At 43.6% G+C, this 23,838-nt stretch overlaps 1 long non-coding RNA gene and 1 pseudogene across 1 annotated transcript; one reads left to right on the top strand and one right to left on the bottom strand.

Annotated features, from left to right (window-relative positions):
• LOC134363105 (uncharacterized) lies at positions 1-19,342 on the bottom strand. The gene is made up of 3 exons (XR_010021685.1): positions 19,189-19,342; positions 13,285-13,427; positions 1-6,519 (listed from the first exon to the last, which is right to left on the bottom strand). It is a non-coding gene; the product is annotated as an uncharacterized LOC134363105 (long non-coding RNA).
• A 1,766-nt stretch (positions 19,343-21,108) lies between these two features.
• On the top strand, positions 21,109-22,440 carry LOC134362507 (ataxin-10-like; annotated as a pseudogene).
• The last annotated feature ends 1,398 nt before the right edge of the window (positions 22,441-23,838 follow it).

Raw genomic sequence — 23,838 nt, 5'->3', positions numbered from 1 at the left:
TATAAAGCTCAAAAACAGACAACACTAATTTCTAGTGGTTCGTGGGTAGCAGTTAGCAGAGCAGCAATCAGCCACAAGTTTCTGGGCTGCTGGTAATGTTCTGTCTCTCAAGCTGGTGCTTGTTACATCAGGTGTGTCTGCCTTATGAAAAGTCATTGAGCGTAAGAATTTGTGAACTTAGGATTTGTGCATTTTTCTGTATATATGTTTTATTTCAATAAAACATTTACTCTACAAAATGAAAATGAATAAGAAAGAATACTAAGGAAGTAAGGGAATGGAATTGTGGGACAATACATTTTTAAAAGGCAGAGGGGTTAGGGCTGAGGGCTGTATATATAATTCCAAAAGAGAGAAAATGCGCAAAAACCTCTAGTGAAATATTACTAGCAAGATTTGAATGTGTTTACTTTGCCATTTTAATATCTGCACAACCACAAACACTTAGTTACTCCTCAGTATTCATTCTTCACCAAATAGCTGGATCTTTCTTGTTTCTTTTGAATATGTTAACATCAAAGTCAGATTAAGTTCTTTAAGGATATTACTCTTCGTCCCTGTTTAAGGTGCAGCGTCCCTCCCCAAAAGTTCATTTTCTCCATGCGCGTGCATTAAAAAATCATCAGATGATTTTCTCGTTTTCAGTTTTGTGATATATTTTCTGCTTGAGAGAGGATATCTGTTTCTGATTTATTAGCATTTGATCCCTTAGTTTCCTGCCATTGATCAAGCCTAATACTTAGCTCAGCTGATGAGTTTTATATGAAATCTGATATTTCAGGAAGACGGAAGGTTGAACCCATTTTTAATATTTTTTTGCCCTTCATTTCTTTCAGAGTTTGACATGCACATGAGACATCTAGCAAAGCCTGAAACTGTATTTATTTTTCACTACATCTCCCTGGTATAAGACTTTTTAGAAGTAAAACATATATTTGTCAATATAGCAGATGTTTGTCTAGTGTCATTCACATCCTGTCAACTGTATGTACATTTACACTCTCCCACCAAAACATGCCTTCACCCCACTACTGACCAGCTGTCCGCCGTTCAATCTCTAGTGAAGTCTCGGTCACTAGGGTCAGCTCCCTGGAAACATCTGTATTTGATCAGTTTGCACAAAATGGAGGTTTTCCTAAAGCTGGACTTCGCTGAAGTCAGCTACGACAATAGTTGATTCACCACTGCTGCCCAAGCTTCCCTCAGGAACCCTTTTTATCCCCCCTCTGAGATATACGATGCCCAGACTAACTTCTACTCTCTGGAGCCGAGGGGCTTTGCAGTTCCACCTTTCCAAGCAGCATCGCGCTGGGGGAAGGATATCCCATCAACTGGAAAGATGTCATTCTAGTTATTGCTAAAGGTAGGAAGATTTGTTATGTTTTATCCTTTATCCGTTTGTTGTCCTTTGTCCATTTAGTTATTGCTAAAGGTGGGATGATTTGTTGTCCTTTACCCATTTCAGTACTGGGCAAGAGTGACAATGGAATCTGATCAGAAAGTCATCAACTGTTGTCAGCATTTCAACCATTCCAGACCCTGGTAGGGTCAGTTCTATACTCTCAGGTGCACAACAAGGAAAGATTAGTATTTTAGCATTATCCTGTGAGTATTTTCTTTTCTCTCTCCCTCTTCTCTCTCTTCTCTCTCCCTCTCTCTCTCTCTCTCTCTCCTTTGACTACATTTTCAGTATTGTATCATCAACATGTTATTCCAACAGAAAATCTAAGGACAATTCTGGAGCCCTTTTTTCTTTAAAGCAAAAAATAACTTTTAGGATAGTCTGATTGCCCCAAGACGGTATTTTGATAGGCAGATGATACATTTTAACCGCCTCAATAGAATGACAATTTAAATACAAAAGAAAAATTTTTAAAAAGTTTAGTGTAAAATTTTAAATTAAACATTGACCTGAAGACAGCATGAAAAAAGTTTTATTAAAATTTGGGGGCATCATTAAATTCATTCTACTGGTAGGGCATTTAGAAAATTCCCAGTCGAGTGTTTACAAAATTGGTTTATCACTTTTTTAAAATGTTCAGGGTCTGACTGTCCTTCACTCACAAAGAGGGTTGAGCAAGAGGCTAGAAAGGACTAATCAGCTGTGTTTTCACTGACGGGCTTCTGAGTGCAATAGGTACCAAGCAGGAGGCTAGACACTCACAAGACAGTCCCCGTCTTCGGGAGCTGTTGGTCAGGTTGCGGGGACAAGACACAATGTAAATAACAGAAAAGCAAGATGTCTCAGGTAGCCAATAAGTGGTACAGCCACTAATGTACCACTGATGTGCATACTGTGCATCCTCTCCCCATGTTCAGCACATCATGGAGCACGTCATGGTTTAAGGCTGCAGCCTCGGTCTGTGGTCCTCTCTCAGGTCTTGATGCAATGCTGTCTGCCCATCACCCCATCCTCAGCTGTGTGCTGGGGTCAGACAGACCTGCACTACAACCCCAGCACTGCTGGGCCCTAGGGCAAGTTACTACATTGCTCTGTGCCCAAGGCTCCTCACTTTTAAGTAATAGTACTATCTCACAAGGCAGATTGTTGGGAGGATTAAATGACACAATGTATACAACATGCTTAAGGCAATGCCTGGCGTGCACATGGTGCTCGGTACAGTCAGCTATTACTGGTATTTGTATTTCTGCTCTCACCCATCCCTCCCACATCAGCCTCTCCTGCTGTGGTTAACGTCTACTGATTCAGTCTGGATGAAAAAAAAATTTGTTTCGAAATACATACTTCAGTTAGCGCCTTTTTAAATGCTTGCTGCTTTCAAGTCTACGGGTTCTCCCAAACACGACCCTGTTCACCAGGGATGGAAGTCACAGGATGATTCACATCGCTGTGTTTTCCCCTAAGTGCAAAATAAGAGACTGTACAAATAAAGGGACAGCTTTTTCTACCACAGAAGGATTAACTTTCAATGGGTCTTGCAATGCGTGTAGAAACCCTTCTTGACACTAAGGCCAATGTTTTGTCCCAAATGTTAATATTCTGGAAAACCTTACCTTCTTATACTTTTCACTTGCTTTATGCAAGTGGCTCAAATGCTTTTTCTCACCTCAGGTTTTCACCTCAGTCTACACCCACATGCCAGGCAATGTCTTAGTCATCTCTGATCCTGAATTGCCTGGTGGCCAAAGGGCCCCTTTGCCACATTTCTACTGCTCGGGCGAGGCATCCTCCTGGGGCTCTTTTCTTTCCCACATCTTCCGGGTGTGCTTTTGCTCTCACTGACTCCACAGCTTTCTTCCCCGTGTGGTTCAAACTACTCCTCTTCTTTTCTTTTCTGACCACACGGGCCTTTCCTCCCCATTAGCCTCAGTTCCGACTGGCTTTTGAATAAAATCCTAGTTGTCACCTTTACGGTTGTAAGCATTAGCCATCCCAGGAGCTCTTTTTCCCAAATCAGCCTTTGCCAAGTTTCTCCCTTTGCTTTATTCTCCGAACCAAGCGCACCGCACCCTTGACCTTTGCTCTGTCTCCCTTCTCAGGCTTTCCTCATACCTGATACTTGTCTGTCCTGAGTGAAGGGCTGAGGGGCTGCAAACGGTGAGGAAGGAGAGGCTGGAGGCATGACTCCTAGGCTCCCTTGGTTGGTCATGTCTTCCTCCCTCTGTTGATCTATTAAAACCGTTCTGGAGGCGGCCATAAGCACCTCTTTCAGTATCACTTCTGGGAAACCTGACCGCCAGCATCATCCTGAAGCACAGTATATTCCAGGTGAGTGTGTTGACAATCTCCCTTCTCTGGCTATGGAAATACTTTCCCTTTTTTTGTCATGTCCTCAGAGATGTTTCTTGACAAGAGCTGTGCCTGATTCACCTGGCCTGTTGCTGTCATTAGATTAAAAGTCCCATTCAATTCTGTGAGATGCAATTAATTTAAAATGTAAAGATAATTTGGGGTTGCTTTGAGCAGTGAAGGAAAAAGAAGAGAGGATGCTGCATCTCTGCTTCTGTGATAGGAAAGGAACATGCATGAAAGAAACAGAGAGCAACGCAAGGTCGGCATGATCGAGGGAGGCGCTGGGGTGACCAGCCTTGGAGTTAGGAACTGGGCGGAGTCAAGGCTTCTCATGTCCAAGGGATGTTGGGGAATGGAAAAAAGTGTTCACAATGATTCCTACTTAGTTTGATATCCAATTTACTAATTTTTGAGCAATTAACATTTTGAAAACATTCACATGCTACTAAATAATAACTCAAAAATGTCTTAAATCACTTAACTAACTAGATTTTCCTAACGAGTAAATATTTCTTGCACACTTAAGCAATTAAAGTCTTCACAATTCTAATTGCTTTAATTGCCTTAGCAAATAAATTGACAATAATTTGATAATTACAAAACTTATCAGTTTAGATACACTACAGTCGTAAAAGAAAGTCATCACTTACTTAATGTGATTCTTCTTTTTCTTTGTTTACATTCTAATTGTTAATTTCTCAGGTTTTTAATTCTTTGCTTTGGGTATAATTTTTACTCAACTACTCTAATGATTCAGTTATCTTCTCAGCTGAGCTAAGGTTGAAAATATGAAGGGTCTTCAAAAAGTTCATGGAAAGTACATATTATGAAAAAACATCCATGACTTTCAAAAACTTTTTGCACCAAAATAAACTCATACTAATTAGTTATAACATGTCTGAACAGGATCTAGTTTGGGGCACTAAGAAGGATGAGACATCAGTTTGAGAAGAACCCCTATCAGAGCAACATGAATTCTGCTAAAATTGAAGCAAGAACAAGCATCAAATTTATGGTTGAAGCTTAGGTGGAAGAATAGTGAAATCACTGATGCTTTATGAAAAGTTTATGGGGACAATGCCCCGAAGAAATCAGGAGTTTGCAAATGAATAATTCATTTGAAGAAGGGATGAGAGGCTGTTGAAGATGAAGCCCACAGCAACAGAACATCCACAGCAATATTCAAGGAAAAAGTTAATCTTGTTCATACCCTGACTGAAGAGGACCAACAATTAATAGCAGAAACAATAGCCAACATCATAGATATCTCAACTGGTTCAACTTATGTAATTCTGACTAAAAAATTACAATTGAGCAAACTTCCTGCTTGATGGTTGCCAAAACTGTTGCACCCAAGCCAGCTGCAGACAAGAGCAGAGCTTTCAATACACATTTTAAACAAGTAGGATCAAGATCATGAAACATTTCTTCAAACAATTGTAACAGGTGATGATACATGGCTTTGCTAGTACAGTCCTGAAGACAGAGCACAATCAAAGCCATGGCTACCAAGAGGTGGCAGTGGTCCAGTCAGAGCAAAAGTGACTGGTCAAGAGCAAAAATCATGGCAACAGTGTTTGAGGGAATGCTCAAGGCATTTTGCTTGTCAACTTTCTGGAGGCTCAAAGAATGATAACATCTGCTTCTTCCAATAATTTTTTGAGAAAGTTAGCCAAAGATTTAGCAGGAAAATGCCCAGAAAAACTTTACCAGAGAGTCCTTCTCCATCTCATCAGTGCTCCTGCTCATTCTTATGTGGGCAATTGTGTGAGAGTTTCAATGGGAAATCATTAGGCATCCACCTTACAGTCCTGATTTGGCTCCCTCTGATTTCTTTTTGTTTCCTAATCTTAAAAAATCTTTAAAGGCACCCATTTTTCTTCAGCTAATAATGTAAAAAGACTGCATTGACATGGTTAAATTCCTAGGACCCTCAGTTCTTTAGGGATGGACTAAATGGCTGGTATCGTCACTTACAAAAGTGTCTTGAATTTGATGGAGCTTATGTTGAGAAATACAGTTTATAATTTTTTATTTTTATCTTTTAATTCCATTTTTTGTGAACTTTTTGAAGTCCTCTCATACAAGGGAATGATCTTGATTCAGGACAGAGGTCAAGCAACTGGAATACGCTCTCCAAGGTGGTGCTATTCAAGGGCAGTGTCTGGCAGGCCAGGAACTTTGTTGTACAGAGACTTTGCTCATTACAGCAGAGCTGTCCAAATTGTAGGCTCTGACCAAATAGATACATTTTTATGGTTTTGATCTTAATCTTTCCCCCCAGATGATGCTTGTTCTTGTTCTGAGTATCTTGCCTTATAGATAATACATTCTGATAGAAGCCAACTTTGTAACTCCCTCCTCTGAGTGTCCTTTCTTCGTCTTACAGAAGGTATAAGCCTATTTTGCAATTGCTGGTTCTCAGTGGGTCAGGGCTTGGTTCCATTTTAACTCAGATGTTTGGTAAATTTGGGTTACCAAAACTAGTTAGAGTTGCAATATTGATGCTCCATGCTCTGCTAACTAACTACAAGACTTTGGGCAAGTCACTTTCCCTGAGCTCCAGTTTCCTATGTTGAGCTCCAGTTCTGAAATCCAGTCAGATCTAATAATCAGTGATGCTTAGATTCTAAGTGGCAAAATGTATGTTACGTATAACCAGTGCTGTGGTCCTTCAGGGGAGGGTGTGATCAGTGAGAGCTGGAGTTAGGGAAGTCCTGCAAGTCCATGGGCCAAGTAGGATCTTGAAGGATAGTAGAATTGGACTGAAAGAAAAAAAGAGGGAAATAAATATGAGAAAAGTCCTGGCCACAGAAATTAGTTGGTCCTGATGGAAGTGTGATGCAATGTAAAAATATTCAAAAGAAAACACAGTAGTGGCAATTGCCACCAAGAGGGACATGGACATTTACTAATCAGGCTATAAGCTGCTTGACATACATTGTTTTTTTGATCCTCCCAATGACCTATGAAGAGAAGTTATTATTGTCCCAATTTTACAGAAGAAGAAACTGAGGCTTTAAAGAGATTGTGTAATTTTACAGAGGCCACAGAGTTTATCAGTGACAGAGAAAAAATCCAAATCTGGGACTAAGTGACTCTAAAGTAGGGCCCGTGACCTCTGTTTTGTTACTAGTTAGTAGTGCAGAATGCTGATTCTCAGCGCACAATCTTCAGTTATCCCAACAACATTATGACATTGCCAAGACAAAAGTACTAGACAAGCACATGCAAGTGTGTGTTTGTGTGTGTTCAAGCATGTGTGCCTGTTCATGCCCATGTGCAAGAGAAGGCAATTATTATTAGGTATTGGGAAGCCTGACAACTCTAATGCTATAAAGCAGGGGTTCCCTAATGGTCCACAAGTGAAAACTATTTTCATAACAATACTCAGACATTATTTGCTTTTTTTCATTCTCATTCTCTCATGTGTATGCGCTGGAATTTTTCCACAGTCTATGCGATGCGTGATATCACAACAGACTGGAGGCAGAAACATATATGTATGTATATCTCCAGCTAACTGCTAATAAACCAGAATTTAAAAGATTTTCAGAAATGGGAAACAATGCCAGGCCTCTCACTAGGTTTTGTTGTTGTTTCTGAATATGTTGTTATTTTTCATAAAAATGTTATTTATGTTAATATATAATGGGTTTATTATTGTTATTTTAAATGAAGTAATAAACAAATATTTAACAATTTTCTCAGGTTTACTTGCTAATATGAAAATTATCCATTGATTTAATTCATATAAACAAAAGCTTATTGAAATCCTCAGTAATTGTTAGGGTATGAAAAGGAGTCCTGACAGTAGAGTTTGAGAACTGCCGCTGTAAGGTGTTGCAATTGTGGGGGGGTGGGGGGGGTCAGAATCTAAAGGTGTAAGTCTTTCTCCTGAGTTTTGGTAAGCATTTTCAAAGATCTAAAGGAGGTAAAATGAGTTTCTTTGAGGGGCTGAGGAGAGAGCCCCTTGGAACTGTGAAGAATTCACTGAAAGTTAGAGTCAAGCAGCATGTTTAATTCTCACCCCATCTCTGCAGTCCAAAGGCTCTGGCAGAAGTTCAAGGGTGAGGCATGTTTTGCCTGTGCAGATTATGACAGCAGCTGTTTGCTATGGAGACCGAAACTCTCGTTTGTACTGGAGAGCCAAAGCTTTAGAAAACCTTGCCCAGGTGGACAAGTGCATGGCCCTGACATCTTAGGGAGTCAGGTTAGTGCTGATCTCCAAATACCCAGTATGTACACACAGGTTTGCTTCAGAAAAGAACACAGCCAAAGCAACATCTGCTCGTCAGCCTGGCTCTCTGGAGCAGCTCACCCCTGGCCCGGCCCAGATCTCTGAATGAGAACTTGTGAGCTGGATACTACAAAGGTGCAAATGTGCTGCTTCATCATTGTGAAGCGAACTCCCTGTCTTTAACTCCAGATCCCTGCATTTGGGGTAGACAATCCCTCTGAGCAACCTGATTAGAGTCAAGTCACACATTTAGTTCTTCCTAAAACTTGGCATGGTGTGAAGATGTGAACAAAACATATAGCCCAGCTTTGCCTTCTGACGTCCAATTAGAGGAGCAGAGGATGTCTGCAGACAGGGAACCACACGGGACCAGCTCCAGGCTAAACAACGAAGTTTGCTAAAAGGCTGTCAAGTCTTCGGAAGAAGCTCATCCCTAAAGGTGGGATTCCAGGCCTAGGACAAACCGGAATAAGGCGAGTCCAGGGAAAAGAGAGAGAGCCTGGGCCCAGGAGGGACGAATCATTGCTCTCCTGCAGGAAACAGGCACCATAGTTCTCTTTCCTGTCTCCACCCCCAGCACCTCCTTCTTTACCTTTCTCCTCTCTTACTCTTTGCTTGTTTCCTCTGGTTCCCACTCTTTCTGATTTCAGCTCCATCTTTTCCTCACACACCCTCCCTTCCTTTCCACTGGGCCTTGAATCCGTGGACTTGACCTTGTCCTGCTGGAGGCCCAAAGCGTGGGAAGTGCGATTGAGCTGCGTCCTAATACAGAGAACAATACGGGGCGGGGGGGGGGGGTGGGAGAATCAGACCCAGCAAAATGCCTTTAGTTTCAGAAAATGAGAAGCATGTGAATCTCATATTGGGTACATTTTTCTTTAATTTGGTCAGGATAATGATGCTATCTCTATACAACCCCAATCACAGAGATGAATGTTTCTGAATATTTCGTGTCATACCAACCACATATTAAGCTGTTGACAAAGCTTATCTAGAGGCTCTTAAGACTACAAAGTAGTGCATCTCTAATGGTGGAATCCCAGGCCCTGACACTGACTGGTGTGAGTGATATGCAGGGCAGAGGAGCTATTCCAGCCCCTCTCCAGTTATACCAAATGGGCAACCATCTAGTCCAATTTTGTAACAGGCAGCCTGCATCAACTTTCATCTGAATGCAGGATATGCCTGTAAACTAAAATAACTTCTATAAGTTATCTTCTCCAACCAAGAACTATAGGGCCTTAAGTTTCACATTAGTAATTTTTTTTTTTTTTAATAGAGCATTGCTGCAGCAAAAGGTAACTTCTTAAGCTCCTAGGATCCTATCCACGAGAATGAGTGACTTGGCTGAGTGGCTTGGCTCCATGAGCAGAGGGGTAGAGCAGCATTCATTCATTCCTTCATTCATGCAACAAATAATAAAGGAAGGGAGGGGAACTAGGGGAATGTGGGGAGGGGCATTAGCAGCTTCACAGTCACGATCAAACCTCCTGACTGTCAGGATCAAGCCTCCTGACTGTCAGGATCAAGCCTCCTGACTGGCAGGACCTGCTGTGTAACCATAGCCAGAGTATCTGAGAGAGGCCTCTCTGCCTCGCAGTGAAGAATTAACCCCCAGAAAGGGAGAGAATAGGAAGAGACAGTGAAGGAGAGCCTAGGAGCTCCCAAGGTCAGCTCACCATACAGAATGATACATCTAGCAATGTCTTCCCTTCCAGGCTTTGCCTTCTAGAAGTTGGCAGAAAAACCCCTAGAGCCCTGCAAGCTCTTTAGATGTGCACAACTCATTTCTCTCTTGAGCAGGGCAAGTGGGAGTCATCTGCTCTGAAGTTGCTTGGAAGGCAGTTGGAAAGGCTCTCCCAGCTTCTCCCACAGGCCTCTCTCTGCTGCTGGCTTACTCTTCTGCCATCCACAGGGTCCTAAAACACAAGCCCCACTGGGATAAGTAACAGATTAAGTCCTGAATAGCCATTAACTCCAGAAGGACAGTGGTGAGGAAACGGCAGCTGGGAAAGGAAAGGGTCCCAGGTATTTGGAATCGAGACTTGGATTCAAATTCTAACACATTTTAGTTGCACAATCTGGGAAAGGTCAATTAACTTCTTTGAGAGATAGGTATTTATTTCCTTCATCATGGGTGAAACAAAGATAATATCACAGGCTGATGTGAGAGTCAAGAGAAAATGTTAAATACATTTTTCAGCTATAGAACACAGTAGCATCAGTCATTATTAATCGATTTTATCAGCTCTCTTTGTGAGTGACAGCTAGCTGGGAGATGGTTTGGCAAAAAGCCTAAGGAAGAGGGATAAAGGGGAGGGGAGGGAGAGACCTCCACTGTGGGAATATGGTCCAAGGCAGGCTGGCCTGGAAGGGGTGCTGGGCACCTACCAAGAACCAGAAGGTCATAGGGAAATAGGGAGGGGTCTTAAGAGGAGAAGGGGTGCAGAAGAGAAGCAAGAAAGATGCCCAAATCCAACAGCTGGTGTGATGATTCGTCTGAGACTCTTGGGCTCAGCTTCCGTTGCTGAAACAGAGACTGTAGAAGATCTGTTGAAGAGAAATGATATAGAAAGGTCCAAGTCTGTTCTGTGGGGTCAGGGACAGCTCAGGAATGGGAAAGGGAAGTCACAATTTGCTCAGGCTTCCAGTCTAGAGCGACTTTAGGAGAAGAGCTTGGGGTTCCCTCACTGCTGTTCTCCAGGCTGGGGTGAGGGTCTGCCTTGTGCCTTGACATGGGCTGGAGAACTCTCCAGGCCTTGGTTAGGGGCAAGAGGCACGGTGGACAGTCAGTACTCAGCCTAAAACATTTGGAACAGGTACTTTGCCCACTTCCTGGGAACCTAGAGACCAGGGTGGGGAGAGCCACAGGAGCTCCACAGTTAGATCAGAACTGATTACAAAGCTACTTCTCATAGAGACCAGTCTTCTGGGTCTAAAACCTTGGGCATCCCAGCTTATGTGAACTTCTGAGGCATTCAAGGTTTACCCAGGGAAGCACATCCAGTTGCATGGGGAGGAGGCAGGACTCATGAAAACCACTTTAAATTAACTTTAGACTGATTGTTACAGCAGGAGACCTCCACAGGCCCCAACTGTGCTAATGCAGCCTTGAGGGTTGAACAGCAGATCTCCCCAAACACCAGCAACGCCAGTGAACACACTCACTCCGCTCTGGGGCCTCGAGGCTCTTACCACATTGTAAACTATACATTTGCAAATCTCACAGCTAATCCGCAGTACAGCCCGCCTGCAATCTAATATGGGCCTGAGAGCCCGGAGGTACCTTGTGGCACAGGCAGACCCTGTCTTAAGCCTCACACTGAAAACTACAAGCAGTTAGCCAGACTGCAAAATATGTAACTTGAAGTTCCCTTGCCATGAGAACCACGGCTCTGGAATTTCCTGGCTTCAGGAGGGCTGGCGTTCAATTTCTAACCTTTGCTTTATGTTGGTCGAGCTCTTGCATTTTATTCCCGGGATCGTTTCTGTATTTGGTAGGGGGGTGGCGGGCGTGGAGGCAAGGAAAAAGGAATGAAAGAATCTCGATTAAAAACAAGGAGCCCAAGGCTGCCAAGCAGCGCACCATGGAGCCCATCAGGGCCTTGCACGGCATACCAGCAGCGGAGCAATGCAGACTTAAGCCATGAAAGGACACCTCTGTCCCCTCCACATTGCTACAGTTGTCCCCCTGCCCGGTAATTGGGGCAGAGTGAGAACAGCTGTTGCATCAGGGTAAGAATGCTAGACTTGGGGTCAGAAAACCTCACCGCCAGCCCTGGTTTTGCCACTTGCTGTCTGAGGGACCTTTGGCAAACTGCTTTACCTCTCTGTGTTTCAGCTTCCTCCTTGGTAAAGGAGCTCATGGTACCTCACAGTGAATCGTGAGGACTGAATGAATTAAACAGGGAATCAAGGGTACCCGGATGCCAGTCTAGAGAGCTCTTTGGAATATGTGGATTCTGAAATGTTTTCTCTGCAGCTTAGTGCAGGAACAAATAAAATATCTGCACACTGCAACCACTGTGTGCTGGATACCCTGCTTGGTCGTGAGAGTGACACTGAGGAGAATAAGAAAGGCCCCAAGAAAGCACAATTGAGTGCTGAGGACAAGCCACCAATGCACTCAAAAGATGGCTAAGGTGACAAAATATCTTTTGCTAAGAATCCGAAAATGTTAAAAAGAGCTCAGAGAAGAGCAAGCATTACATGATGGAGGGCAGAGCCAAAGAGAAAAGAGACCTTGAAAATGCTTTGTCTTGTTCTCTGTGGCATCATAGGGATATATTTTGCTCCCAAAAGTCAAGCAAAATTTGCCCAAATTAGAACAGTCCCAGGATGCTTAATCTAACCCTGCCTAAACAATTGGAGTAAACATTTCCATATTAAATTGACATCAGGGAAAGCTAGCATCTTTAGTCTAACCACTTTGTTTCATGCTGCAAGCATGTAGATCCTGACATCACGCAAAGTAGGGGAAAGCTGCTGCCTGGCGATGCACAGTCCCTAGAATTTTATCATTCTGTGGGTGTTTCATTTTTTAGAAATTATTGAATGTCATCATGTGATTCAGTTTCTTGGCTTCTGCCTTAAAAAGCCTGGGAGCTCCTCTGAGGGAATTTCTTGTTGATAGCTGAGGCCTTCAGTCCAAGAACAAAGCCACATGTCCTGTCTCCCTTGCAGCCTTAGGGTTCAAGCTGAAGTCATCAGGGAGGATTTGAGTTACAACTGAGAGAACACAGATGACATCTTTAAAACATCCCAGCATTACCGTCGTTGCCTGAAAAACTTCTCCAGGCATTTCCCTGTGTGCATATTACACGACAAGGCCACATCCTGGAGAGTTACTTCTGAAGGTCACAGGCTGGAGGTTTTGATGAAGCCACATTAGAAGTGAGGGGAGCATAGAGTGCCTACAAGCTGGGAGTGGCATTTTGTGCAGAGCTAGGTTTTTAGATATTAAAGCAAAACCAGAGATGAATATAAAGGGAGGCTGACAGAGGCAAAGACTATACATAAGGAAACACGGCAATATGTTTACAGGGGCTGTCTTTGTGAAAACAGTGGGATGGATGATTTCTATTTTTTTCCTCATACTTTTCTGCAGTGAAGATTGATAATTTGAAATATTCCCAATAACTGTTCATTTAAAAATAAAACAAAAAATACAAATGTTCTTTTCAATCTGAACTGGGACGCTGGGTTTTATATCATCTCGGGCAAGTTACTTGACCTTTTTAAGTTTCGGTTTTCCCATCTGTAAATTGAAAACAACACCAATACCACCAACCTCAAAGACTTCTGAGGAGTAAATGAAGTGAAGCAGTAAAGCACCTAGAGGAGCACTTGGCACTTGGTATATCTCAGTCAGTTTTAGTTATCATCTTCATCATCATCTTCATCATCATCATCATCATCATCATCCCTTCATTTCTTGGAAATAGAAAATAAAATAAAGCGAGTTGGCACCATCCTTCCTGGACAGCAAAAGGAGGGTAATACAAGCAGGCTCAGGTGGGATGAGAAACAGTCCAGGGCTCCATAGCATGAATGACAAGGTTTACTATTCCCAAACAGGCAGAGCCAGGGCATGCTAATGTGAGCAATGGTCTCCCCACCAAGTGAGAGCTTGCTGTATTGCCTTTTTAAAGAGTTGCCCTGGTTGGGTGTGTTTACTTTTTCTAGTAAGAAAAATAACCATGTCTTTCTTTCCAGTAGGGAGGTTGAACTGGAATTAGAGAATGCACATGCACCCTAGTAAGAGCAGCGCACTGTCTGCTGTGGAGCATGTGTGACAGAGCAGAAGAAAGCCTCGGTGGGCATCTGGCCCAAGGTTTGCAAGGAACAAGGTGCTAAGGGGCAGAATCTCCTCCCTTTTGTCACAAGAGGCACCTGACTCGAGGGCTTTCAGAAGATGGTGGCAGAAATTGCTAGTTGTCTCCCAGTATCCATCTCTTTTCTTCCTTTTGAAACAGATCCCTGAATTTTTACTGGGCAATTTGGTGCTAAGAATAAAGACTACATTTTTCAGCTCCCTTGTATATGAGTGTAGTGACTAGGTTTTGGCCAATGGGATGTAAGCAGAAGTCATCTGTGCAACTTCTGGGTCACGTCCTTAGAAGGGAGGAGCATGGTCTCTTCTTCTCCTTTTATCCCCCTTCCCACTGCAAGGCTGTGCACGTGATGACAGGGGAGCTGGAGTGGCTCCTAGATCACGAAAGGGAAGCTGTGTGTCGAGGACTGCAGAGACACGAGACCGGATTCAGGGCTCCCAACTCTGTAAAGTCGTCTAATAGCCACCGACTGTTCATGCTCAGACTGGTGGGGAGAGACAAGCAAACTCCTACCTTGTTTAAGCCATTCTTGTTCTGGTGTTTATTATAGGAGCCAGGCCTGTATTCTACTTAATGCAGAGAACAAGATGAATAAAGGACAAGAAACCGGATTTGGAAGAGAGAAGTTGGGAGGACGAGAATGTCCCCGGGTGACCCTTCTTGCAAAAGTCTAATCTTGCAAGGGCCATTGGTTCAGAACAAGAAACTGGTTGAAACATTTGGAGATTCAATCTTTTTCCTTCCCATGCTCTATTTACTCATTGAAAGCTGCCCACACTCAGGAAAGAACTTTGTATAGCTGGGCTTGTTGGCTCTGGTCAGATTTTGTAGGACAAGTTAGCCCAGGGAATTGAAATTTTTTCTGACCTTTAGATAAAGGAGTATTTCTCAAAACATGGACTGCATGCAGACTGGTACCAGCCCTCAAACTGTCTGTCACCAGCACCCATGAGACAAGTATAAAAATTCAGAGTAAGCGTTTAGCAGCTTTTATAACAACTTGACATTTCTGCAACATCTGAACACATGGGTATTTTTCTAGTAATTCACTTTTATAATATTTGTCAAAAATATTATACTGCAGTGGACTAGAAATAAAAATTCTGGTTCTTTACCACAGATGGGTTGAGAAGGGGGAAAGGGCTAAAAATACATTGGCAAGATACACCAGGTATAAGAATTTCTTGATAATTCCCATAGGATATTGAGGTATGATAGCTGACAGAGAAAAATAAGGGGCCCTTCCACTCTTACTACCATTTGTGAAGCTCAGGACTATGCCATCCTCGTGGGCAGAAGGTGGAGTAGGATTCATTATTAAACACCTTCAGCTAGGCTAGCATATTGATGCTCATATACATACAAAATGAACGTGTGTCAAAGGTTTCATTTAACTCATTAAATGAGAGAATCGGTAAGATGTTGAAACTGATTTAAAGAAAAATTGAAAGAACTGGCTCATATGTGTATATGAAATCAGAAACCTGGAGTTAATTTCCTAATGATTTGCAAAACTGATTAATATAACACAACAAAGTGTTGTGTTTGGGATCACTTTTTCAACAGAGCAGAAATAATTGTATCTCTACTGGACAAAATTTACTAGAGTCTTATAGATTAAGAGCATTTGTGTCTCTAAGTTTTCTCCAACTTAACTTGTCCCTCGACAGAGCTGTTAATTAGTACCAATAGGCAGACAATCAAAGGTGCACTCCCCTACTGAGCCAGAGAATCCCTAGAGGGTCCACTTGACAACATGCAATGCTCACTCAAAGGACACCAGTAATCTCTTTCACTCATTTTCAAGTCTAGGACTTTTTTCTCCAGTGCCTAGAAGAATATACAAAATGGTTAAAACACACAAACCACCATTCTTTCTCAAGGAGAGCTTTCACCCAGAGTCTGTAGTAGAGTGGGAGTTCGGGAGTAGCTCCCCTGCTTGTTAAACCTGTCCCCAGCTCCTCAATGGACCACTGAGCATCTGATGAGGATCAGCAGACCCTTTGATCATGGCTCTTGGAATTGCCCCATAGGCTACCCTTCTCTCTATCATGAGGAAACCAAAGTATTACTGTCTGGATTCTCTTCACTTCGCCTTTGTTCCATACCCCTTGGGTCCTATAGCCTGTCTCTAACCTCGGATGAATGTTGTCAGTCTTTCATTCCCATCTCTTTACATTCTGAATGGGTTTATGCCTTTAACTCCTAGAGGTGGTACATCTGCAAGACAATCTGAGCATCATTTTGCTAAGAGCTGTAATTATCAAATTCCTTGAGTTGCATTGCCAAATGCCCTTTTCACAGTATGTACCAGCTCCCAAGGTGGGGAGGGATGGGAACAGTGTATGGAGAGTAGAAAAACCCCATCCCATCCCAATGGACTTTCATTTCCAGAACATACCTCCACGCCCATGTGTCTACCACAGCCCAATGTGTGCCAATGACTTAAGGGCATTTAGCACTCTGGGAGGCTAAGCAGGATGAATGTACACTTTAGAGGATAAACGTGGAAGAAAAATGGGACCAAAGTTAGGGCAGATGAAAAGCTGAAGTGAGGGGCTTGGACTTGAGGCAGCAGACAGAATGGATCTGTGGAAAGTTCTGGAGTTCATGCAAGTCTTGCATTCTACAGTGTGTCCCCTCCTGGGCTGATGCTGGCAGCACATAAATATTGGCATCCAAAAACCCTTCTTGTTGCTCTCACTTCTTCCTTAGCCTGAAAGGGATCCAGTCAAGTTCTGATGTTCTTTGGGGCAGAGCTGCCCTCTAGCTGACAGCCCCCTGGCAATTCTAGGGGAATTTAGGTCATGGTATTTTTTCATGGTATTTCTGGGAAGACAATGTGAAAATTTGTACTAATCTTAGCTAACTGCTCAGTTACAGATAGAGTTTTGAAAAACATAAAGGTGTTTATGATATCAGGTGAAGATCATTCACCTGATAGCAATACATTCCTACATAGGGAAATTGCTTGCATATTTCAAATCAGACATAAGCAGCCGTGTTGTATTCAGCTGGCTGTATGGGTGAATTTCTATTTCTGGGAATTATTTTATGTCCCAACACTTTCTGAAATAACATCAGAGTATGTTAAAGATAGCAATGCGACTTCCAAGCAGATTCATGAAAAAAAAGGGAGCCACCTCTTATATTTAATTTTTCTTTGGTGCTCTCTTAACAGTGTGAAACACCCTGATAGAAACGGATAACCTACGTAACTATCGCAGAGCTTTTTGCCACTGCTAGTTAGCTTGCACTGTGGTACTTCACACATAAACATGAGGTGCTAGTGATTCTCATGTTGCACGTGTTGGTATATTTTACATCCCTCAACTAGATTATAATTTCACTGAAAGAAATAAACATGTTTTTTGTTTCTTTTGAATTCCCCCACTACCACTAGTACCAGCTACAAAGTCCTTCATCTACTCTGTGTATTGTTAATCAGTGAATGTTATTAGTTGGGAGGGGTGCTCTCAAGACAAAATGTAAAACCAAAAGCGTCCTGAACAACACGGGCATGTATGAGCTCACACAGCAAGAAGCTGAGAGGCAGGGCAGGAGCAGGAGTGGCCCGTGCAGAGACTCAGGGACAACATTAAAGACCCAGGCTCTTTGCGTCTCTCTCCTCTGTCATGCTCAGCATGTGGGTTTTCTTCCTCACTATGCTCCACGTCCAAAGGCAAGAACTGCCATTTTCCCTTGCTCTTCTGTTTAGGAGAAAGCCTTTCCCAAAAGCCACAAGGCTACTTCCCTCTGGTCCCATTGGCCACAACTAAATCACATGCCCAGGCCCAGCTGCCATTTTAAACTTCTATTATGGGAAGTAGGTGCTGTTAGCCAGGATGCCATGGAGGGGGTTGATATTGGAAAGGCCACCAAGAGTCTGCCACTTTATCTGCATGTAGAGGATGTCTCTAATGAGAGGTGTGTGATAACAGTGGGAAAAAACAAATTTCAAAAGTTGTGGAATAGGGATTATGGATACTGAGTGCCTAGATTGAAGAAGATCCCCCCAACCCTTCCTAGCCTGAAAACTTTAAGTAAAGTCCCAACAGAAAGCAGAAGAGTAGCAAGTGCATCCTGTAGTAAGTTCTGTTTACTACTCAGTCCTGTGAATTGGCTAAACCAATTGGAGAAGGCCACAATCATCATGGTCACCTTTGAGGGACAGACTGGCTGATGGATATATGGATATATGTATTCCATTATCTGTCCAGTCCATAAAATCACGTAGTTTGTAGCCAATCCGACTTACAAATGAAATACTGAGTAGTAGTAAGTTATTTGCAAAAACAGAGAGCAAACGATAATTCATTGGCATATGCTATCATGTAATTGTGTCACATTAAAAAAGGACAGAGTGGGGAACAGTCTGGTAAAATCACCAGCTAAAAGCTAAACCTCTCTTCTTCAGGAGAAGCATGTGACAACATCAAGCATCTGGACCAATCAGGACAGAAGGCATTTGGAAGTCTAGAAAAAGGAAACCTAAATTACCTCTGAAACCTAAATTATAACTGAAATCAGTGGGATGTTATTATATATATTACTATATTTTACATACTTTATATGTATGAAATATAGAATATATGAGGGGTCTCCAAAAATTCATGGAAATATTCATCTTATCATTTTATTCTATTTTTCCACAAACTTTTTGAAGTACCCTCGTATGTTATGTAAGATATGTAACATTGACATGTACTATAACATATAACATATATAACACACGACATAATATATATAACATAATATATAATACATGCATATATTACATAGACTAGAATAGTATTTCAACTTATAACAAATTACTTTCCTTTTATGTCTCCTAGTTTGTGTCATTAAGATAAAACCTGTGCGATACTCTCAATAATGTAGGTTGATAGGTTTGTCATAGAATCGTGCCAGAGGAAATGTATTGCTACAAATATGAACAGAATAGAAATATCTACGTGAGGCAAAATGACATTATATTTACTAGACTCCTGAAGACAGGAAATTCATCTCCCCGTATTATCTGGCTTTTCTGGGACATCACTCTCAAAAGCACAGTTTTCTTAGGTGTGACGTGCTCACGACAGACTAAATCCTTAGGAAAACCCTGGTGCCTCTGTGAGGAACTTCACAAAGCTGTTAAATGTTCGTTCCTCTTAAAGTATTTGGCAAAAGTCAGCACCTGAATTCCAGCTAGCCTGGTCTGCCTTGAGGAGCTGAGGAGGAACAGATCTGAAGGGCAGATTCTCCTCAGCCCTCCGTCCCTCGCCACCCTCTAGCCCAACTCACAATGCCCAACACACTCAGCACAGCAGAGGGCCCTCCTGGTCTCCCCGCCTCCCTCTGTTCCGTAAACTGAGTACCTTCGTGTGGCCCAGGTCTTGGGTCTCCGCTCTTGATTCAAACCAGAACACTCTCAGCAGGCACAAGAAGCTGCTCATGAGGGTGAAGATCTAGAAAAAAACCCAGCACCATCCTCCAATTTAGAGTTCCCCAGGGCAGCAGTGAGGTAAATGTCGCCATGGAGAGGACTGTAATTCCTCCTGAGCACACCCAGTGTAGAGTTGCAGGCAGGGCTTAGTCATGCGCCATGACGACAGGGTGAGATAAACACAGACTCTGTGTTTAACATTTCCATCCGTGGGGCTGCTGGGGCCTCCACTGCGGGTGCAACATGCCTAGTCCTGCCAGCATTCCTTTTTCCCCATCCCTGTTCTCAGCCAGGGAGGAAGGAGCCCCATGCTACCCTTCCTCCCTTACCCCTGATTCCCAAGCCCACTAGGAGTTTAGAAGTGTAGGTGGTGAGTTAATGGACCATGCCCAAGCTGGGCAGAGAGCCTGGATTTGCTGCAGGGCCAGCTAGATGGACACGGGGCCTGTGCAGTACAGGGCCCCACTCTTAGATGGGCCTGCACTTGGCTTAACACTCTCCCGTCACCATCTTAAAATTCTTAATTTCTAGACAAGGAGCCCCATACTTTCGTTTTGCACTGGGCTCCGCAAATGATGCAGCCGGTCCAATTTGCTGTGTGGGCCTTCAATGGATGGACTCTTTCCTCCCACTGTGTCCAGAAAGTGCAACTCGCCCATTTCCAACTCTCATTTTCTTAGAACCATGAAGTCACCTGGGACACACCACCAGGCAAATGCAGTAAGAGGTGGCAAACTCTGTGCAGACTGCCAATTACAGGGATAAAAATGAGATAGATGCAGGCTCTGAGTGTGTAAGCCTCTCCCTCGCCTCTGGGCTATTCCCAAACCAAGAGCTTCAATCCTACTTCCCTGTGAGGTCCCCCCTCAGCATCAGTCAGCAGATGCCTACTGCTTAGCGGTAAGGCAGTAACAGGTGGTGCTGTGCCCTCGGGGAATGCAACATCTGCCTGGGTGGACGACAGTTAGCACACACAGCGTGGGCTGGCGTGGTCCGACCGTCACAGACAAGGTCATGCTCCCGGTCTCTCCCACAGACCATCCCTAACCCTGGCCAGCCCTCCCACAAGCCTGCCACTAATGGGGAGGAGGGGTGAGGAGGCCAGGACAGGCTCTGAACACCCCAGCCCTAAAAATAAAGCCACCTCCAGTGCCGTCTCTGTGGTGGCACAGACGAAGGGAAATGCCTGCTGTCACTACCTCAGTAGCGTCTCATTCACAGGAGAAGAAATTCTGGAGAGGAGGTGGCGGCCTACGACATGGGTGGGACTCTGAAGCCTCTACCGGGCTTCCCACATAGGTCTCATGTGCACTTCTTTAGACCAGCCGCTCAATTCTCTGTACCACGCAATGTGGGACTGAATTCCTGTACTGGTAGAGCAGCGGAAACCTAACAGTCTGGAACCTTCTGCATGAGTGTGAAGGCTTTCCTCCCCCTCTTTAAAAAATGAATTGCGGCCTCCGGAGGGCGGCGGAGTCGGAGCTGTGTGGGGCATGCCCACCTCCTCCTCCTCCTCTCCCTCCTCCTCCTCCTACTCTCCCTCCTCCCCTCCTCCTCCTCCCCTCCTCCTCCTCCCTCTCCTCCTCCTCCTCCTCTTCCCCTGCTCTTCCTCCTCCTCTCCTCCTCCTCCTCTGCCTTCCTCCTTCTGTCCTCCTCCTCCTAGTCCCCTCCTCCTCCCTCTCCTCCTCCTCTTCCCCTCCTCTTCCTCCTCCTCTCCTCCTCCTCCTCTGCCTTCCTCCTCCTCTCCTCCTCCTCTTCTTCCCCTCCTCCTCCTCCTCTCCTCCTCCTCCTCCTCACCTGGCTGGGCCCTGTTGCTGGTCCCCTCTGGGACCCGGAGGCCCTCCATGTGCTCATGGTGCCCTTCAGAGAGCAGCACCATGGAGAAACAGCACCCAGGACTGTCTTCCAGAGAGTCCTGCATATCTTTGAGAAACCTTATGCTGTTGAGCTGGCCTGCAGAGATCCATCCCAAGGGACATCTGCTTCCAGTCTGCAGTTAATAGCAGAATGCTTCAGGTGTCTCCAAAACGCTCGTATAGTGTTCTGTGAACCAAAACTCAATCAGGAACTCGGATGCGATTGGTGCTGCTGTTGATTGGATTCTTCTGTTTCGTGAACTGCGAGTGGAATGGGAATCCCTCTTGACAGCTTTTCGCTGTGGCCTGAAGTTTTTAGGCACCATTGCCTCCCGGAATGAAGATTCCCAGTCTATTGTTTGGGTGCATGCTTTTCCAGAACTCTTTTCGTCTTGCTTAAACCATCCAGACAAAAAGATTGTTGCCTACTCTTCAGTGATTTTGTTCATATCCCTTAATTTTGAAAGAATGAAAGAATTGGAAGAAAATGTCAATATTGCGATTCATGTCATAGAAGCTCACCAAAAGCAGCCTGAATCAGAGTGGCCGGTCTTGGTTATTATAGACCACTTTCTGAAAAGCCCGGAATTGGTGCGAGCCATGTATGCCAAACTGAGCAATCAGGAAAGGGTCACATTGTTAGACCTTATGACAGCGAAGATAGTGGGTGATGAGCCCCTGACCAAGGATGACATCCCTGTGTTTTTGCGCCGTGTCAAGTTGATTGCAAATGCCTTTGTGGATCAGTGCAAGACTGTGCTCAAGTTGACCTCCGAGCAGCAGACTGATGAGGAGGAGGCGCTGGCTGCAGTTAGGCTTCTTGGTGTCCTGTGTGAAATGACTGCTCATACTGAGCTGCTTGGCTATCTATAGGTTTTTCCTGCTTGTTGGAAAGAGTGATTGATCTCTTACAACTGATTCATGTAGCTGGAAAAGACACTACAAACATCTTCAGTACCTCTGGTGGCATAAGAGCAGAAGGTAATATTTCAAATATAGTTGAGGGATTTAAGTCTCATCTCATTCATCTGATTGGAAGTCTCTGTTACGAGAATAAAGATAACCAAGACAAGGTAAATGAGCTGGATGGCATTCCGTTGATCCTGGACAGCTGCAACATTGATGACAGTAACCCCTTTCTGACCCAGTGGGTGGTGTATGCCATCCGGAACCTTACAGAAGACAACAGCCAGAACCAAGATGTGATTGCAAAGATGGAGGACCAGGGGCTGGCAGACGCATCCCTCCTTTAAAAAATGGGTTTTGAAGTTGAAAAGAGGGCTGAAAAGCTAATTCTGAAGTCCACTAATAACACACCTCAGCCGTGAGTGAACTCTCTTTCCAAATATCTGAATTTTCAGAATCTGTTTTGTGGATTTTTCAACTTCAGCAGTATGTGAGACTGCACGTGTTTGAAGATCGATAAGTACAAATTCGGGAACCTGAGAATCCTGTGGGTAATAGAGCTAAGTGTGTGTAAGCTAAAAGTGGGGGCACTGAGCTTTCTCTCGTTTGCTTTAAATGTAGCTGTCTGGTTTGCCTGTGTCCCCTGGATAGAGTGTGCATTTTAGGAATGCACTGTATTTACTGTGGCGGCAAATAATACATCCTCCTCTTTCAGGGCACATCCCTTACTCGGCAGAGACTTGGGCGTTTGCTTGGATTGTGTTTGTGCCTTCAGATGACGAGTCAGCTTTGCTCCTTTGATTTTCCTTTTCTCATTGGGTTTTCTGAATTCTGGCAGGGAGTTGAAGTAGTTTCTCACTGCGATTAATCTCTTTTTACCCCGTCTGGCTTTCCAAAACATCGACGTCTCATTTCCAGTTAATTAATTCGAGAACCCTCTCTCCTTGTTTTAGGTACCGGGCTGTATAGTCACTGAGCCCTGTCCCTTTGGAATGTAGCAGGTAGTCATAAGAGGGAGAGAATTTGTGGGTGCTTAACCCTTTTCACACCAAATCATCCTAGAATTACACTTCTCAAGACCCATAACATGCAAAGGCAGATGCCTACATCTTACCCGCCTTTATGCCTCTGCACTGGGGGAAGGAATATTTCATGTTCTGCTTTGTGTGCTTGCCACGGCATTAAGGCACATCCATATCTTCTGCAGTTTAAAAGGCACCAGTCTTATAATGGTGCCACTCAGTTTTAGCTTTGGCTTCGCTGGAATTACAAAAGTAGTTTTGGGAGCTGCAATTTATTTGACATCTATCTGTCTACCTGTCTGTCTATCTGTCTGTCTACTTGTGTCAGAGGTAGAACTGGATTAAACAAGTACTAAACTCTTTGTAACCACCTGGGTCATTAATATAATCAACAAAAACTCTAGTGGGAGGTCATGTTGTGAATGCTTAAAATGTGTTATTTTCTTGAACAGCTGTGTTATTAAACTAAAATATCTAGAGATTTTGCACATTTCATGTTGAAACTTCCAAAATAAAAAAAAGTGCTTCTAAAAAATATATAAAAATAAAAATAAAAAATAAAAAATGAATTGCTTTCTAATAACAAACATTTATAGAGCAGTCATTATATGCCAAAGACTTTGCCAAGGGCTTTATATAGAATATCACTTTTGGACTTCCCAACTGTGTAAGTAGATAATATTACGTTTAGTTTGAAAATGAGCTGAGGTGAAGAGGGTAGTAACTTGCCCCAACTGCCTTAAACACAAGGTAACAGTCCAGCACAGAGCTTGTCTTCTAAGTTATTTGCAACCCTCA

The sequence above is a fragment of the Cynocephalus volans genome, chromosome 14 (genome assembly GCF_027409185.1).
Source record: "Cynocephalus volans isolate mCynVol1 chromosome 14, mCynVol1.pri, whole genome shotgun sequence".
Lineage (NCBI taxonomy): Eukaryota > Metazoa > Chordata > Mammalia > Dermoptera > Cynocephalidae > Cynocephalus > Cynocephalus volans.
This window is presented reverse-complemented; position numbering and strand designations above follow the sequence as displayed.